Raw genomic sequence first — 19,716 nt, 5'->3', positions numbered from 1 at the left:
TTACATAACATTTCCATATGACTTTCACCCTTCTGTCATCTTGACAATGAACTATGGCACTTAGCAACCACCAGGGTGCTGTTTTGAAATTTTAGAGTAACTATTAAACTCATTGGCTTTAATGCCCTTTTTATCCCTCTAATGACTGATAGAGTCTGAAAACAGGACAAGTTTATCGTTAGGTAATTCCATTTCCAAGACATGCCTTTTCTTTCCTCATGTAACTGGTCACCTTTGTGACATTCAGGTTTTCCCATCCGTATTACAATTGCAATTGAAAAATCAAAAGTGGCAGGTTAGATATAAAGAGACTGCAGTAACCAGCTCATGAAGAGAAAACACAAACGTAAATTTCCACATTAACAATGGTTTCTTTGGTATTTGTAGAATCAAGTGGTGAAGATGTGCACAAACAGCTTGGCCATTTTTCTGATATGCTATTGTTTTATATGTATTTCAAATTCCTGAGTGAGGAATAAGAATTCAAAAACAATCTCACAAATGTTATGGCATTTCATTTTGTGAAAAGTTGTAGCTGATATTATATTGCTATCAAGCACTAAAGGGAACAAGTTGGATTGGGAAAGGAGTTAAAAGAACAGCTCTCTCTTCCTGCCCCATCCCACAATTAAAGAAATCAAACTTTTGGATAAATGATACAATTTTTACCAGCTTATAAATAAGGATCCCTACGAATACCTCCTGGTAAAATAGTGGTTGATCTCAACCATGCTGTTTACATCAGGTTAAAAAAACCTGTCTATGATTACCAACTATGAGACAGGCAGGGTAAGAGGATAACTCCATTATCTCCAGCTGCTTGACCCTCTTAAGTTCCTCCATCGCAAAATACATTTGTGCAAATATGTGGGAGAATGGATCTGGAGTTGGACTCAAGATAAAACAAGTAATCCATCATTCTTCTTATTTTAGTCCTCCAAGATCTTAAAATGAAATCTCCGGTCAATTATGGTTGCTGTTCCTTTTTCATTTTTATATAGTTCAGGTTCTATCCCATTGTCACATTGATTTTAGGCATATCATTTAATAAGTTCATCCAAACTCTGATAAGCTGTACACACAAGCACACACGCATATGTGGGGGAAATCCCATTAAGTTGTTATGCATCAAAACTATCAGCTCAGTTTGCAGCCTTCCAAAGTTCTTTCCAATTGTACAATCCCATGATTATATGACAATCATGCTGGAAGAACCTTGGAGTTCATATACACTGTAGAATTAATGCAGTTTGATCCCACTTTAAGTGCCATGGCTCAATACTATGGAATCCTAGAAGTTGTAATTAGATGAGGCACCAGCATTATTTGGCAGAGAAGGTTAAAGAAGCTCACATGATTCTGTAGCATTCAGCCATGATTATGTAGTATCTCCTCCACTCAGGGCCGGCCCAACATAGAGGCTGTGGAGAAGTCATAGTTATTATGTTTAATTTTAACTATTAGAGTACGTATTTGTGTTTCGTTGACACAGTAGCTGAAACAGAAGCTATCTTGTTTCAATCCACAGTAGTGCTGTTACCAAGGAGACGGAGCTGGCTAGCTCACCAGAGGGAGAAGTGGGTGGAGCCACAAAATAATTGGAGTTTTTAAAAGAAGCCAGTGAGTGCGTGGCTGGAGGCTTTTCAGTCAAGAAGGGCTGAGGAGACAAGATCTCTAATTGGGAAGGACTAGTGATCAGGAATTAGATCGGTAGTAGATCAAATTAAAGGCTTTTATTGTAGTTGGGACATTGTTCACTAAGGAGCTCAGCTGAGGTTAGAGTTCGCTACAATTTATATCATCAGTAGGAGAGTGAGAGTGGAAGTACACCAGAGACTACTGTTGTGGTGGTTATAAGAGTTATTAAACCACTTGTTTATCTAAAGTTCCATAAGTAAATCAGTCAACCTGCAACCATAAGCTTTGTACGCAATAAACTTGTTGTTCTTTGTTAACAACCGACTCATAGAATCATAGACTCGCAGTCTCATCTCATCTCATCTGCATCTGTGGAGCCAAATTTCATCGGTGATAATTCAAAAGCCTCATGTTGGTGGCAGTTACCTTAATAAATCACCTAATTGGGAAAGAGTAATAGTCACAGTTACCTCAGAAAGGGAACAACAACACAGAAACCCCTAACTACAGAGACAGAGGCTGGGATCTTGAAATAAAGATCACCCCCTGTAATCCTTCCCCTCATATAAAGGTGATATATATATAATCTAGAGGGATTAAAAGATTCAAAAATCCAGTCAGCAGTGGAAACAGCATTTATAATTTGCTTTGACACCATTACAATTGGCTTGAGTCTTCCCAATTGGCTTTAGCGCCATCGCAAGGCCATTTAAGCGCCCGCTTCGGGCGCACAGTCCCCGGGGGGGGGGGGGGGGTCAAGGTTCTCCCATGGGCTCGCTTGCTGCCGAACAGGAAGGCCTTAATGGAACAAAGACTGCCTTCAGCCAGCACAACGAACCCTCTAAATGTTAATCCCTTAAAATTTATGAAGTGGACCTATTTGTATCACTTGGGATATTATGGTTCAGCTGAAGTTAAAGGTTTAAGTAGACTGTAATAAGTGCTTTCCCATTGAAATCAATGAAATTTAAATTGGTCATCTTTGACTGGGTTGTAAATGTTGAGTATTCAAATTATATGCTGAAGAAAGGAGAAGGGGCCGGGGGGGGGGGGGGGTACCCAGAGACATAATTTCTTGAACTAGAAAAGATTTAAGTTTGGCCTTTATAGACTCTGATCTGGCAAGCAAAGCATAATTCTGCATGAATATAAGAATACAATTATAATCATAATCCAGTATGATGAACATTTCAAATTTCTCATGTCGATATTCAAACATAATTGATTTTTGTATATGCTAAGATGGGGTGGATGTTCTGTCATATAGGATCGCCATATTCCAGTTCTCAAAATTAGGCCAGCCCACTTTTTCTTCTTCTTCTTCTTCTTCTTCTTCTTCTTCTATTAATATTGTGTTTTTGTTATGTTTATTGTTATGTTATTTAAACCCCACTTTTTCTGTCCGCAAAGGAGACTCAAAGTGGCTTACATTAAAAACATTTCAATATAATTTAATATTCAGATCAGTTCTAGCTTTTGTTCTTCAGGTTTCCTCTTCCTTTTGTGAAATGTAACATTTCTGATGGCCCTTTTAAAATATATGTGTGTCAAAACACAGAATGTTACATATCTGAAAGGCATTTTTCTTTAATATGTAAAATTGTTGCTTCAAGAAGGGATTCAAATCTGGCTGTTCTGTTTGGATGGAATAGCTGAGGAACCTGGGAAGGTGCCACTATGTGTTTTAATAAGACCAGCAATATTTTTTTTATTTAGACATGGATCTTTATTATATTAAAGCTTTTTTTTTTTCCGTGTCAGGAGCAACCGGAGTTGCTTCTGGAGTGAGATAATTGGCCGTCTGCAAGGACGTTGCCCAGAGGATGCCCGGATGTTTTGATGTTTTTACCATCCTTGTGGGAGGCTTCTCTCATGTCCCCGCATGGAGCTGGAGCTGATAGAGGGAGCTCATCCATGCTCTCCCCGGGTGAGATTCTAACCTGGCAGCCTTCAGGTCAGCAACCCAAGCTTCAAGTCCTATATTAAAGCTGACAGTATAACAGTATATAACAGTATAAAGCATTTACATTTTAGAATCAGTTTTTTTATGTTTTGCAGTCAAGCATGTTCATACCTTCAGTAAATTTTAGATTTTAATTTCCCTTTCCTCTTTATCTTCCCAAATCACATGTACAATCTACCAAACTTCTAATTGAAACTTTTGTGGCATTTTCATGGTGAACCACATTCAGCTCCCTGTCATTCTATACTGCTAAATAAACCCATCTCCTAACCTTTTATTTCCTTTGGAATAATTCATTAACTGCCTCTTTTCACCTTTGGCTGTGTGTCAGTTTAATTCCATGGTCACAAAATCCTCGTTCAGCAGTACTACAGTCAACAATGATTATGTAACACAGAGCAGCAAGTGCAATTTCAGCAAGTAAGCCCATTCTTTAATGACAGACATTAACTTATTCATAGTCCCTCTAGGCAGACTTTTTGCTTAGCACCTGGGCTTGCTACATCACTTACACAGCAAACAACACTTGTTGATGATACAAACTCTTTACATGGCTCTTTTTACTAAATCCCTCAGTGGCCTAGACCAGACGGTAGATTTATTTGGACATTTCAAAGTTTAACTGATGAGTATGTATGCTCTTTTTTGATGTCGTAGCATCAGTTTCCTTGACATGCACAGAGACTAACAACTGGAAAGAAAAAAATATATGAAGCAAGCCCAAGGCTTCCTGAAGAATAAGATAATGAACAGAGAAACTGTTCTTGGGGAAAAGAAACAAGTCTGTGAGTAGGAAAAAAATTAAGAATCACTGGACTAGGAAATGACAGTGCCCAAATTAGTTTTCTCCACAACATTTCTTTTATGAATGTTTGCATTATGAGATTTTCCAAATGTTCAGACATTTATTGCATATTCAGTAAATCTACATGGTCTAATTGTTGTCTAAAGAGATACAATTTATTTATTACTTAGATATATACTCTCGTGCTTTAAATGCGTTATTATGATACTTTGCATTTTTAAAAGTACTTGTATCATTTTTAAAAGGTTGATTTACATGAGATATAGGAGCCATTCTATAAAAACAGTGTGCAAATAAAATGGAATAACAAAGTTTCAAAAGGAAAAAGCATGGAAAAAATGGAAGCTTCTCTAGGGATCTGAAAGACATCAGCATCAGTACCAGTGTTAAGTGATTTTAGTTGACAGCCAAATTATGGGTTCTGAAGCCTGGTGTGACCTAGCTACTCCAGAAGGTCAAATCAGGACATGGATGATCAAAGGAAAAGCAGAGGTTTTCAATGTGAAAGGATAGTAAAGAGGCAGTGATTTGGTATGCACATTCTTTTATTCTTTTAATGGAATCAAATCTGCATGGTAAATCACATAATGTAACAAAGTTATTTCAATGTATCTGTCTTTCTAATATGGCAATTTATATTCCTCAGAAAACAAGACCTACAGCAAAACATTGAGAAGATACTGGAATCCATTCTTATCAGACAACCATAAAACCCAGTAAGTTGGAGACCACCACCAAGTTCCACACTCTAAATCTCTCCAGCAGAAATGTCTCTCTGGACCTTCATTAAGACCAGGGTAGAAAACTGTCAGATGTTAGTAAACCATATTAGTCTCCCTGCAGAATATCGTGGATGGTCACACCTCTGCAATTTTTTTGTCTCGAACTACTCTCCAGGGAGTGTGGTTGGTTATTATGTATTTATTTTGCCAGATTTCAGGTAATCTCTGGAGCATTTTAGCAATGTTTTATTAACAACTGGAAGTGTCAGGGAAAGCACTACATATTCATTTCTTGTTAAAAATGCTCATATAGACAGCAGGCCACACTCCCACATACATACAGTAAGGCCTACATTTCTTTGAGGCAATAAAGTTGTGCCTGTTCCATTTTATATTGCTGGTGATCAGGGTTTTGTTTTGTTTTTTGAACACATCCATACACAGACATCAGTGGTGGGTGAATTCAGGGGATAGGAACTGTTTTCCCTCAATGCAATAGGAACCAAAACTTGCCATTGTTATGCTGCCAAATTTCCCATCACATCTTCAAATTTTAGCAGCGTGGCAGTACAAACTCTCTGCTTTGGGAGTGTACCTCTATTTTTAAAGCTAAATTGTGCTTCCAGGAGTACATATCTTCTTCTTTAAGTTCATTTTTTCTGTGTATCTTGTTTTCCAAGGAAATCAGGGCTATACCACTACTATCTGACCAATGTTATTGGCTATGAGATGTATAGGCTACAAAACAGTGGTATGTTGCATACAAAAAACAGGTCGCGGATCACTGACATACAAATTTATTTGTTGTGGAGAATAGAGCTAAGTACTATTTTCTCCCCTAAATGCCAGAATTCTATTTATAAACTTTTTAAAAAGGAAATATTTTGTGCATCTCTAGGAGATGTGGTGTAGACACAGGTTTCCCATCATACTTGCTGTAATAAATGCAGTTATGTAATTAGAATGTCTGCCAGATAATTCTGGAACTGTTATGTACAATATTGATATCAGGGGTCAGGTTACCTGATTTAAAAAACATGACGTATTGACCTCTCTCATACACAAAAAAAAATTTTTTGTTTCTGAAGTGCCTAAATTGGTTACTATATTACCTTTTATATTGCTAAAATGCTTAATTAGGGAAGAATTACGTCACAAAAGAGCAAATCTCAACTTTATCTAGTCTCAGAAATACACAGGTTGGGGCAATATTTGTTGAATTAGTTTCTCTAATTACTGACACTTCATCAACTGACAAAAGAAAAACCTCAGCATGTAAACCTCTTCAAAAATCTGGAACAATTTACATATAATTTTAGGAAGCAGCAGGGATACTCAGCTGGAGAAAAATAATAATAATGTGGCTTCCTGTAATTGAAAAAAAAGTCTCAGAACTTACTTTTTTTGGTGATTAAAATGAAATATGTTTCTTGTTGACTTGTTGAACAATTAGATATATTTCACTATGGCAATGACATATTGCTTGTTGTACTGGCATGATCAAATATGAACAATATACCTTTCCAGGCAATTCTAATTGAATGTGTGTACTTAAGATGTTGGTAATGTAATGTAAATGAATCTTGGTTAGTTGTATCTGTCTTCTGAGAAACAATTCAAGTTACTATCAAAAATGCCTTCATTTAGTCCCTGTGACAGGCAATCTAGAGTAATAAGACTATATGGGATCACTATGCCTCTTACCTATTCCATTGAACTTATCAATTTCAGTTCTATTAATTTTCACATTTTTTCTAGTTATTCATTTTATTTCTTCCTATTTCTGTACCATTTTGTCTTTATAAATGTTTCCATGATATTTTGTGCATTTTATGCAGGAAGAAGCTTTTGGCATTCTGGGATGGAGTTCCTGAAGAGAAGGTAGAGAAGAAGAAAGTTGGGGAGGAGAGCATGATTCTATTGTCAAATATTTTGGGATAATGAATGGTATACAAATATTCTGAAGGACGAAATTGACCTAATTTCAGTATCACCAGGATGACCTAGATTTGCTTAGAAAAACTCAACAGATGGAACCTTCTTTCAAGCTGCTTAGGTCAACAGTGAGCTCGGCTATTAATGGTCGGGAGCTCAATCCAAACCGGGCTTCGATCTCATGACCTCTCAGTCAGTAGTGATTTATTGCAGCTGGTTACTAACCAGCTACACCACAGTAATGAAATAGACTGCAGAGTGTAGTGAACTATGTTTATTTGAATATTTTAAAACTGAAATTGAATAGGTATCTTCCTGGAATGTTGTAATTGTGCATTCCAGCATGGCAGGAGTATACTAAATGGTTCTTGTGGTGCCTTCAAACTCTCGAGTTCTATGATTTTATGACCCTGCTTAGGTATGAGGTTTCCTGACTTTTCTTTTTGGGAAGACTACAAGGTTATGAGCCTTGAACCAAAAACGAAAACAATTTTTTATAGCAAAACACCCAGTTAAAAATTGACCTAAACAGTTAGCTTGCTGGTTTTTATTTTATTTTTTTGGGTTTGTTTTTTTTAAAAAAAAAAAAAAGCTTGCTGGTGATCTTAGCTAAGTCAATAACTACCATCCTAAAGGTATTGTTTCTAATATGGGGCTGAATAAAACTGGCCTATTGTAAAAGCTTAGCCATAAAGTATATAAAGTGCTTTGAATGCTTTAGAATTATTTGTATTTTCGTTCGGTTTTGACTTAGAGTATTTACCACTACAAGGAAGTCAAATTAAACAAAAAGATTTAATGCACTGAAATGAATTTCCGAAGACAACAATTAGAGCATTTGCTCCTTCTAGTTGCCTCCCACACATCTGATGGATCATTATTGTCTACATTATGCTTTCTAGTACTTTGTCCAATCTGATTTTTAAAATGTCTAAAGGAATTATTATCTCTTGGGAGGCTATTTTGAACAACAGAATTTCACTGTTCTAGTGAGAACAGCATTTTGGCAATGTCACACTTGCTTCTCCATTTGTCACCGTAAAAGCTCATCCAAAGGATTATGAGAGGAGCCTTCTGCAAGGTTAAAGATTTCAATTAACAATTTGAGAACATTACCAAAGTATGAATTATAGCTAAATGTTTGATGAAAATTAACACTTGCTCTATTACAATCTGTGATGCATGTCAACGTGGACAATGAAAGATAGCTTCTCATCTGTCATTGCATATTCAAGGCTCACAATGGATCATTTGGCATTAAATTGTTTATCTTAATGGCATAAAAAGCTTTGTATAGCTAAACACACTGACATTCACGCTGCAGTCTGAGAAATATTGGACAGTGACAAAATACCATCTTTTACCCCCTGCCCATTTAGAACCAAGTGAATTGTATTTGCAGACTTTTTAAGTGACCCTTAACAGTCGCAGAAAAAATGCAGCTTTGCAGATGTTGTTGCACTACTGCTCCCATCATTTCTTCCCATTAGCCATTTTGGCCAAGATGGATGGAAGTTACAGTCCAACAAATCTAGAGGACTCCATTTTGCCCTCTCTAGATTTAGAGGAATGGGTGATTGGTGTTAACCATAAATCAAAAATACACAAATTCAATGAGTATCCTTAGTGTTTAACTTGTTTATGTTATTTATGAACTTTTGTGTGTGTGTGTGTGTGTGTGTATACAGTAGAGTCTCACTTATCCAACACTCGCTTATCCAACGTTCTGGATTATCCAACGCATTTTTGTAGTCAATGTTTTCAATATGTTGTGATATTTTGGTGCTAAATTCGTAAATACAGTAATTACTACATAGCATTACTATGTATTGAACTACTTTTTCTGTCAAATGTGTTGTATAACATGATGTTTTGGTGCTTAATTTGTAAAATCATGACCTAATTTGAAGTTTAATAGGCTTTTTCTTAATCCCTCCTTATTATCCAACATATTTGCTTTTCCAACGTTCTGCCGGCCCGTTTATGTTGGATAAGTGAGACTCTACTGTATATATATATATATATATATATATATATATATATATGGAGAGAGAGAAAGAGAGAAAGAGAGAGAGAGAGAGAACTAATAGAATCATAGAAACATAGTTGGAAGCAACTACAATGGCAACCCAATCCAATCTTCTGCCATGCAGGGTACATTCACATCTATCCTGCACACAGAGAACAATTTTTTCTGTATGCAAGGCACAAGCTCTGCACTCATCACCTAAAGCACCCAGGGCATATTCTTTGAACTCCCCAAAGAAAAGCCTCTCCGTCATGTTTTGACCCCAACCAGAGTGTCTCCTTCAGGTGATGCCTCCCAAGTTGGTAACATGTTAAACATCAATAGAATGGTTACCACTTTTTCCTGTAGAGAAAGATAAATGAAAATATTTAAGAATTGTCTTGCAGCAATATTTCAATCTGTCCTCCTCTGTTACAGTAGTTATTAGAGGAGTGCAGATCGAAATTTGTTTAGATTTCATTCAGATGCCTTCCTCCCAGCTTTGTTTTGAGAAGATAAGGGAAGATTGGGGGGGGGGGAGTTATTGTTTCGGTAAGATTTGGTCCATTCACGTCAAAAGGGAATCTTGTGAGGCTCACTTCTCTGTCATTTTTATGGCTATCAGCAGGGGTTCTTAAACTGTGCTCCATGGGCCCCTCAGGGCTCTGTGGATGATAGTGAGGGGTTTTGCAGCATGATGCTGCTTCCCTCCTTCTCCTCTTTCCTCCTCCTGAGTAATGCAGGGAAATTAAAGTTTTAAGGTGCTGGGAACAACAGCAGCAGCAGCATCCTCCCGAGGTAGAGACCCTTTCTTTCCCACCTCCATTATTGCCCAGAATATTTTCCTTGCCACCCAGGCCCTCCCCCTTCCATGCTTTCTTTGTTTCCAAAACCCTATTACCCTTGCACTACTCAGGAGGTTTTTTGATAGTGTTTTTCCTGCATGGTAAAAATGGGGTTGACTCTGGGGTTTCTGCTATTATTATTATTATTATTATTATTATTATTATTATTATTATTATTATTATTATGACTGAGTGGCCATCTGTTGGGGGTGCTTTGATCGTGCTTTCCCTGCATGGCAAAAGGGTGTTGGACGAGATGGCCCTGGTGGTCTTCCACTGAAATACCATTAAGTTTATGTAGGTTAAAATTTTCTTTTCTCTTCTCTTCTCTTCTCTCTTCTCTCTCTTCTCCTCTTTCCTCTTTCTCCTCTCGCCTCTTTCTCCTCTCCTCTCCTTCCTTCCTTCCTTCCTTCCTTCCTTTTGCACTGTGTGAATTAGTGCACACAAATACTCTCCAGCCATCTGCCACTGGCGCTATGTCTGATTTATACACATTATAATATAATAAAATATATAATATAATATAGTAATATTTCTTGGGGCTTCACGAGAAACTTTTGCTTCAATAGGGGCTCCACAGCTGAATAAGTTTGAGAAACCCTGCCTATCAGGATGAAACTTGCCACATTTGTAGGCTACATTTATAACTGTTAGCCTGCCAAGTCTCAGAACATTTTGGCCATCCACTGATTTTTAGGAAATATTTTTTAAAAAATTACACACACATACACACATATATTAGGACTGTGCAAAACTATCTTGAGTCCTCATACGTCCTTAGTAATTTGTTAGATTTGTGAAAACAAATTTCTGTTATTTAACATGCATGAAAGTGGGAAGAAAAATTTAAGAATCAGAACACTCACCAATTATTTTCCTTAAGATTCTGTAACATTCGCAAGCCTCACAAAGTTAGTTTATTTTTCAGTATAAGCACTAAGTAACTTTTGCAAAATCAAAGAGGCCATTGCTAGTTTCAAATTAAATCCAGACTGCTTGCCTGGGGCGGGACTAGCTGAGTTGGGCAGGAGACTGAGTACACAGCATTCTGGGAAATGTAGTTTGGGAAGGGAAGGCCGCCTGTGGCAGAGAATTCAAAAGGCCCTCTCCTAAACTACATTTCCCAGAATATAGTTCTCAGTATCAGAAAGCCCCAATAAAGGCAGAAGCAGCCAGATGTTTAAAGTCAGTCTAATAATAATAAATAACATTATTGAATCTGCAAAAAGGACTAATGCAAGTAAGGAATTGTACAAATATGTGCTAAATTGAAGTTCTATTTTGTGTCATATAGATTCCCCTAAAATTCCCCTAAAATTAGTGGATAAATATAATGTTCTGAAACTTGGTGGGCTAACAGTGGAAAACGTGTGGTATAAAGATAGCAAGTTTCATCATGATAGCACTAAAAATGAGAAAGACATTAGAAAAGAATTTACTTTCAAAATTTACAAAAAAAATTTAGGCCCATAATTTTGAAAACACTATCAATAACCATTTGCCCCCTCCCCAATTTAATAAGGAGTATTGAAACATTTTTTCATTGATCACACAACCTATATATATATATATATATATATATATATATATATATATATATATGAGATTGAGAGAGAGAGCTATTATTATCATTATTATCATTATTATTATGGAGCCCCCCATGGCACAGTTAAACCTTTGTGCCAGCAGGACTGATGACTTAAAGGCTGGGTTTTTGACCTGAAGGTTTCCAACATGGAGAGAGCATGGATGAGCTCCCTCTATCAGCTCCAGCTCCATGACGGGACATGAGAGCAGCCTCCCACGTTGGTGGTAAAAACATCAAAACATTGTCCCCTGGGCAATGTCCTAACAAACGGCCAATTCTCTCACACCAGAAGCAACTTGCAGTTTCTCAAGTCGTTCCTGACACACACAAAATATTATTATTATTATTATTATTATTATTATTATTATTATTATTATTATTATTATTATCCCATTTTATTATTACCCCACCTTTCTCCCCTGGGGACTCAAGGCAGCTAACAATCCCTATCCAACACTTATTCAAGTTTGAAAAATGCAATTAAAAAGTTCAAAAACAATTAGTGCATTGCAGCTATATATAAGACTGGCTTTGCAGCTTTTGACTGGAAGGGGAAAAAAACAGCATGTAGCTGCCCTTGTCAATCATTTCAGCCACCGTCCCCACCACCCTCCCACCCTGGGGCAGCAGAGTATTTTACAATAAAAATTGGTCCAAAACAATTAATTTCTTGGTAAGTTTCAGAGCTTTCTTTTTTGATTCATAAATTTTGGGAGGGGCCCTTCCTATATTGTATGTCAGTGGTTCGTAGTTCCAAATCACCAAAATGGTCTGAAATCCAAAATAACATTCAGAATTTTGCACACCTCTAGTAGTTATTCCAGCCTCCTTCAGCAGGAATTCTATGAGAACAAAGTGTGACATTTCATTGTCTTCACTGCAACTTTGAACTCCTCTCAACATTGTTCAAATCTCTCCAGAAGCAGAAATCCCAATTTTACCTTATATTGTGTGTTAGGTAAAAATTAGTGGCAAGTCTAAGCTTTTCAGGGATTGTGACGGTCACATATTGAAGAATACATTGACATTTTCTTCAACCTCCATGTCACTCACCCTTTTTTTTCCTTTTTATGTCTAGGATGTCTTTCTTTTACTTGGTTTGGCTGTTACATTGTAAATGCTGTGGGTGAAGGGCTAATGATGTCTGGGTTGCTTTCCTTTTATCCCTGCTTGATACTTAGAGATAGTGGATATAATAAAAGCCTATTTCATAGATGCAATAGAGAAGTAGGACTTCAAAAACATAGACAATGCACTAATATCCACCTTTGACAGCTGTATACATAGTCATTCTTTTAACCCGAGGCTTCTCAATCCTCCACTCATAGACCTCATACAAACACGACTATATCTGAGAGCCTTTTAAAGAATAAAAGACATAGTAAATGGAGTTGCACATTTGTCTTTCATTTAACTTACAGAGGGAGGAAGCCTTGGAGGCTGCCATTAGAAGTGAAAAACTAGCCATGGGGGAGGAGACACATAACTCTTTGAATCATTATACACATACGTTCAAAATGTCTTTCCATCATCAAATTTCATTTTATATCTTTTACCCAAAGATATGAATGCAGCTTAGGACAATGTTGTTCCAACAAATAACGTGCATGGAAATGCTTAAACAGTCCCAGTGACTCACCATATTTCTTTCCCCCAACGAAGCCTCTGCAACTGTTTTATGGGTCAAACTAAATGATATGTTTAGCATGGGTTTTGTTTGTTTGCTTGCTTTTTAACAATAGTTCTCTCTCAACTGGTAAACAATATGCTTTTGCAAAACATTATGATGTGTATTATTCCTGTTCTCTTTCATTTCATTTCATTTCATTTCTCTTTCTGTTAGGTTTTACAATGTATTGAGTCATGCACTGCTAATGGGCTTCTATTGGGAATGCTGATTGATTGTATATGGGGAATCATTTGGGGAATGTGTTTGGGCTTACTCCAGGTGATTGTCAATGATGCAATCCTGAGTTTGGGTTGGGTCAATTAGATGGTAACCAATCAAGGATTGCTATGTGTAATTGTATTGTATATAAGGAACCATGTTAAGTGTATCCCCCCCTTTTTTATTGTGAAGTTTATATGCAATTAAACCTGTCTACTAGGACAAGATACTACGTACTGTGGTGAGTCTGTAATATCATCTAGACTAGGGGAAAGACAGTAGTAAAAACTGACAATGGCCGGGCATGTGCTTAAGTGTCTACTGTGGAAGCAGACTGGAAGACTGAAAGTACTGAGCAGGTGTAAGCTACTGGAAGGCACTGAGACTGTGCAAGTATAAAGTTAAATCTTAACACTTTCTTTTTTAAGAGGGCGACAGACAGATACACAGAGAGAGAGACACAAAGGCCCTAGCTACACTGACCATTTAATGCAGTTTGTGGCTAGCTTCCAATGGTGATAGCTAGACAAAAAAAATTCCAGATATGTGAGTGAAAGAAAGCTGTTTTAATACTCATCAGTGCTCTCTGTAATCATCATCTGGGCCTAAACTGGTTCCAGGATTTCCCATGAAACCATCTGCACAGTGAAGCCACTTTCTTCAAAACCAGTTTGAAACTGACTTACAGAGAGATAATAACAAAGAGAGATGTGAGTGAAGGAGAAACAGGAAAGATAATAATAAATATTGAAACATACTTTCCCATGGTTGAAATTAAAATTTGAATCTAAATATTCTCCAAAATATTTGAATATTTGTTGTTCATATTTTAATTTTATAAATATTTCCCCATCACTGCCACTATTTTTCTATGGTGGTGAAAGTGTGCGTTCCTGTTAGGCTAGAACCTGTTCTGCTTGTAGGATGTCCCATGTCAGGCAGGCTTTTGCAGAGGAGCCAGACTAAATATGCCAAACAGCTATAGAACAACAGTAGTAGAGGGCTGTGTGGGACCCTGGGGGACAATTTCTTAGAGCAGTGTCACCATAGCTAATTCTTGTTGGTACTGGACAGAAGAAGGCATGGCAAATGCCCTTTGGATATCTTTTAGCACAAAAACACTATGATGATACAATCCAAAATTAATCAAGAGATAGTGCCAGAAAATCAAACTCCCAGATCAGGAAGCACTGAATAATCTATCCAGGTACAGTAGAGGACAACTACGAATACTGCTGACTTATGACAAAACTGAACTTAAGACAAAAGGATGGTCAGCTGTAGAATGAGACTCAGAGGAATTTAAATTATGTAGATAAAATCAATTCTACTACCAGAAAGTAGAAATAATAGGGAAGGAAATATGAAGGAAATAGACAAGCTATTTGTGAAAACTAAGTTGTAGAAAAAGCTGTTAGTAAGAAATTTGAAATCTGATCCTAGAGTAAAATTATACAAATATCATGGACTGCTAGTCAGTGTCTGCAAATGAAATAAATACAGTCTATTATGCTAGCTTGATAAATGCCACAATATGAATTTCAGAGGCTCATGATATAAAGCAAAAAAAAAAAGTGAGTAACCTGCTCTCAGTCCCACCCCCATCTCAAGAAAGACTAGTGGAAATGAGAGAGAGGGCCTTTTCCGTGGTTGCCCCCACATCTGGAACTCCCTCCCTAAAGAAATAAAGCTGCCCCTCTCCCTCCTCTCCTTCAAAAAACAACTGAAGACCTATTTATGCTCACTAGCATATGGAGAGGAGGAGGATTAGATAATGAGAGATCATTACCGAGTCCCTGGCTGAGAACTATATCATATTTGGACTTGCTAGTCCATGCCAGCCCAATGATCAATGTTTGACCACATAACCAACCCACACTGTGAACTCTAGTTGGCTGTTGTAAATTAATGTGGATGTTTGTTTGAATTTTATGTTATTATATAATTTTGTTTGACTAAATGTAGTTTAATTTATTGATATTACGGAAGATTCAATTGATGACATCTTCTTAATTTGCAAAATGGAGGAATCAGCAGTCCAACTTAGTACATGGTTTAATACCATACATGGCAATATAAAATTAACTAGTACCCATAGCCATACTAGTATTAACTTCTTGGATGTCACAGTATATAAAAAGGACAATAGGTTGAGAGTCAAGAACTACAGAAAGCTGACAGATAAAAATTCCATAATGCATTATTCCAGTTTTCACCACCATAAATTAAAGACTAACATACCCTTTGCACAACTCATGAGATTGAAACGTAATACCAGTGCCCCCGAGGACTTTGCAACAGAAGTATCCATCTTTAAAAAACAATTCGGGGAGGGAAATAATAAACACTGCTATTAGAAAAGTAAATTCCATAGGCAGAAGCTACTTACTAGGAGACCTGATAAAGAAACACAATGATCGTATTATTTGGCCATTGACTTTGACACAGTTTACTCCAAAAATCAACAAAATAATTAGAAAACATTGGCACCTAATTAGGGATATCCCAGGGTGCCAAAACTTACCAATGATAGCTAATAAACGCTTGAGAAACCTCAAGGACATGCTGGTAAGTTCTGACTTTACAACTCTTAGCATCACCAAGAAATCCAATCTCCGAGGCCACTCAAACTGTGGACATTGCAATTGTTGCACACAGTCACTCAGAGTCACTCAGAGTTAAACAATTCTCACATCCCACCTTGAAATTGAACAGACAACTACGAAGCTTTACAACATGCAACACTGACTAGGTTATTTATGTAATCCAGTGTCCCTGTGAGCTTCTATATGTAGGCATGTCCACCAGACCTTCAAAAATCAGAATACTCGAGCATCGCTCCCTCATCAAAAATAAAGCTTCAGACTCAACCCTCTACTCGCATTTTATTGAGAAATCTCATTCCTGTACTAGCTGTGGGTTTTGTGCCTTAAAAAAGATCACTACGAAACCTCATGGGGACACAAAAAGGCTTTTACTACAGAGGAAAGCCTTTTGGATATTAGACGGTGATCTTTAAAAGGGAGTAGCCTCTATGAGTTAACTGCTCGCAAATGTAAGTCAGCAATATAATTACCTATATTGAAAGTTTGCAGCAAAGCCATTAACTCCTCAAGTGGAAGTAAGTGTTTTCTCTTGTTTTATTGTTTGTAAAAGGATTATTATGAATTGTTTATTTTTACTGGGTGCTCGTACAGCATATCTATTATGTTGTCTCTTTGAATTCAGTTTATAAATCTTCGGAAGATACTATTTCAAATACATGAAGAAATCTTTGAAAGAAACCTGAAGAAGGGATACTTCTCCTGAAACAAGGATTAAAAGCACCCAGGGCCCCCTGTTGTTTTCCTGATCACGTTCCTGACTCACGTACTCCTAAGACTTTTTATTATAGTTTTAACTTGCATGGGACAATACTGGATTTATTTAAAGTTTTGACCACACAATTTTTGGAAGAACCTATTTGTTATTTTGGAAAACATTCAGACATGAACATAATGTTTGTGATATCTTTGTAAAAGACAGCCCTAATGTGTTTGTTTCCCATGTTCTTGAATTATAAATAAATAATAGTTTGTAATTATTATTCTATCCTGCATTACTAGTGAGTCTATATAACAGGACAACCTTGTATTTACACTTACTATCATATAACTATTATTGTATAGGATTCTTGATACTGCAATAGTATTCCAGTGAACACAGGGTCTAAATCCAACTGTTACAACCCCATCATATGCAGGGAGAGGTGTCTACTCCCCATTTCTCTCCACTTTAGCCCCAGACACAGGGCTACTTCCGGTGGGATTCCATGGGGCTCAGTGCCGGCAACATTGCAGCAATGGAGCCCAGAGGAGTCAGGTTAAAACCTGGCTCCTCATAGAAAAAAAAAAGTCAGAGGAGCCTAAGAGGAAGCAGGGGACAGTGGGGAAATATCATGGGAAGATATACAATGGACTGCGATGGTAGGGAACACAGTGTGATGGTTTCCTCCACCACCCCACAATTTCCCTCACTGTCACAAACTTTACAAAGGGCCACCTGATGAGGTCCTTAGTCCTAATTAGAGAAGATACACTAAATTTATTGCTGAATAAATTGTTGAATTGGTTAATGTATTAACCAATTCAGCAACTGATTCTGCAGATGTACTAGAAGTAAGCCATTCACAGTTTTGTTCTACCTTCCCTAGTAATAGGAGAAATGTAATGTTTAATGCAAAATAAGTTCTGAACTGTGAAACGTCTCCCCAAATAGGATTCTCCTCCCCAAGGTTTTCAAAACCTGTGTTTTGAAATCTTTGTATCCTCTGTTCACACCCATTTTTAACATATAACCAAAGCTAATGAGATTAATCATTAAGTTCCATTAATTGAAAATGCAGTTGATATTATTTGAATCAAATAATTACAAGTCCTTTATCTATAGATCTGTCTGTTGGTGGCGAGGAATAAAATTTCAGACCATTAAGGTAAATAGGAAATCAGAGTCTCGGGAATCAAAAGTAATTACACCTAGACGTTTAGTAGATGGCATAGACTCAAATAAATGAAAGGGGTGACTGTTTGGCATTCCTTGCAAACGGTTGATGTTGTGTATGGAATCAAGCAAATGAAAAAGAAATGTGAATGTTAGTCACACCTGCACCAAGCAGAGCTGCAGAACTGAAATCATGATGTGTAAATATAATTATGTAGTAAATTTAATAAATACTGCTGAGCTTCTCAAATCAGCACCTGTTGATTTGCAAATTATATGATGTAAATGCTTCATACATACTGAGTGGCAGACTTCAACATATGCATACCTGGGATGATTCTTTATAAATTGCTTCTCTCCAGTCAAAAAAGAAAAAAAAAACTTGGCACACAATCCCACATCTTAATTGTTTTATGTATGCCATTCCTTTGCTATTTTAGCTTCAGAAAAAAAGGGGGAAAGAATTATATATATTTCCATTTCAGCTCTTCAGTCATCCTTGAGAGACAAACATTTAGGATGCTCTCATGAGTTTCAAACAAGGGTTTTGATAGTGTGAATTAGTAAATATTTTGTTACACTTCAGGTGAAGTGCTCCAAATAAGTATTTAATTAACAAAGAAAACCGTTATTGCTACTTGAGTTTTAATAATTGCCAATAATTGCTTTCTAGACACTGAATAGTTACCATAAACAGAAAAACAATAAAAATCAACATTCAGTGTTCATAGACTATCCCAGGGCAACATCCAGCATAATCTTTAAAACTGTGTCCATGAGATAACATAGTGTGAGAAATAAGTGACTCCTCTATGCTCTACCTAGATTATTTTAGAAATGTGAGGGTTCTGATTAAGGGGGTGGGAAGAGAGCATATAACCTCCAGCATATACTTCTTATGTGCAAGAATATTGTATGTGTTAATATTTGAAATCTTAGGATAGTTATATTTTCCTAAATAATTTGACCTGGCAAGTTCAAATTCTATTTGAGAGTCTAGGTTGGAAGGAAGGAAGGAAGGAAGGAAGGAAGGAAGGAAGGAAGGAAGGAAGGAAGGAAGGAAGGAAGGAAGGAAGGAAGAAAGACACATCAATTAAAAATCTTGAACCTGTATTGAATAGAATGGTAGAATTAAACTGGATAAACTCAAGTTCAAAAATCCAAAGCTATGAGCCTCCAATTCTGTGCCACCTATTTAAGTGCAATGTAAGTGTGTGCAAAATGTGCTATGACCTTGCAATCATCACTTATTTCTCAAACTATGCCATGTCACTGTCACAATTTTAAGGACTGGATGGTGCACCTTTACAAGCACCTTGGGCTTGGCTAGCCACTTGTGTGAGAGGGCCACAATGTCTCAGTTTTATGAGGGGCACCTGAGAAGAAGTGCATGGTATCACTCAACATGGGTCACAATGTGGGTTTACCATCTGTTCTTCCCTGATGTATCCCAGGTTGTCAGATACCAAATATCAATGAAGATTAAGGATACTGAAGAACAGTAGGTGAAAATATTGAAACTGCATCGGTAGCTTCCTCTTTAGTCTCAGCATAATTATTAACACCTCACTCTGTCTTGAAAACTTAGCTAGTTCTTGGACCTTATCACATTGGGATATAATCCATTTATATCAGCATGCATCCTGTATTTTTTAGAACTGGATGCATACTGTATTCAGACAGGGTTTATTGCATGCTCCCCTCGTCACATCTGATTATTACAATTCTTGCAATATGAAAATACTTCACTTTGACTCATCACACCATGGATGGCTTGCTCCTCCCAATCCACTCAAATGCCTCCCTGCAACCCTTTTTTGAAAAACAAAACCCCCTAATATTGTG

This window comes from Anolis carolinensis, chromosome 5 (assembly GCF_035594765.1).
Source record: "Anolis carolinensis isolate JA03-04 chromosome 5, rAnoCar3.1.pri, whole genome shotgun sequence".
Classification (NCBI taxonomy): Eukaryota; Metazoa; Chordata; class Lepidosauria; order Squamata; family Dactyloidae; genus Anolis; species Anolis carolinensis.
Note: the sequence above shows the minus strand (reverse complement) of the source record.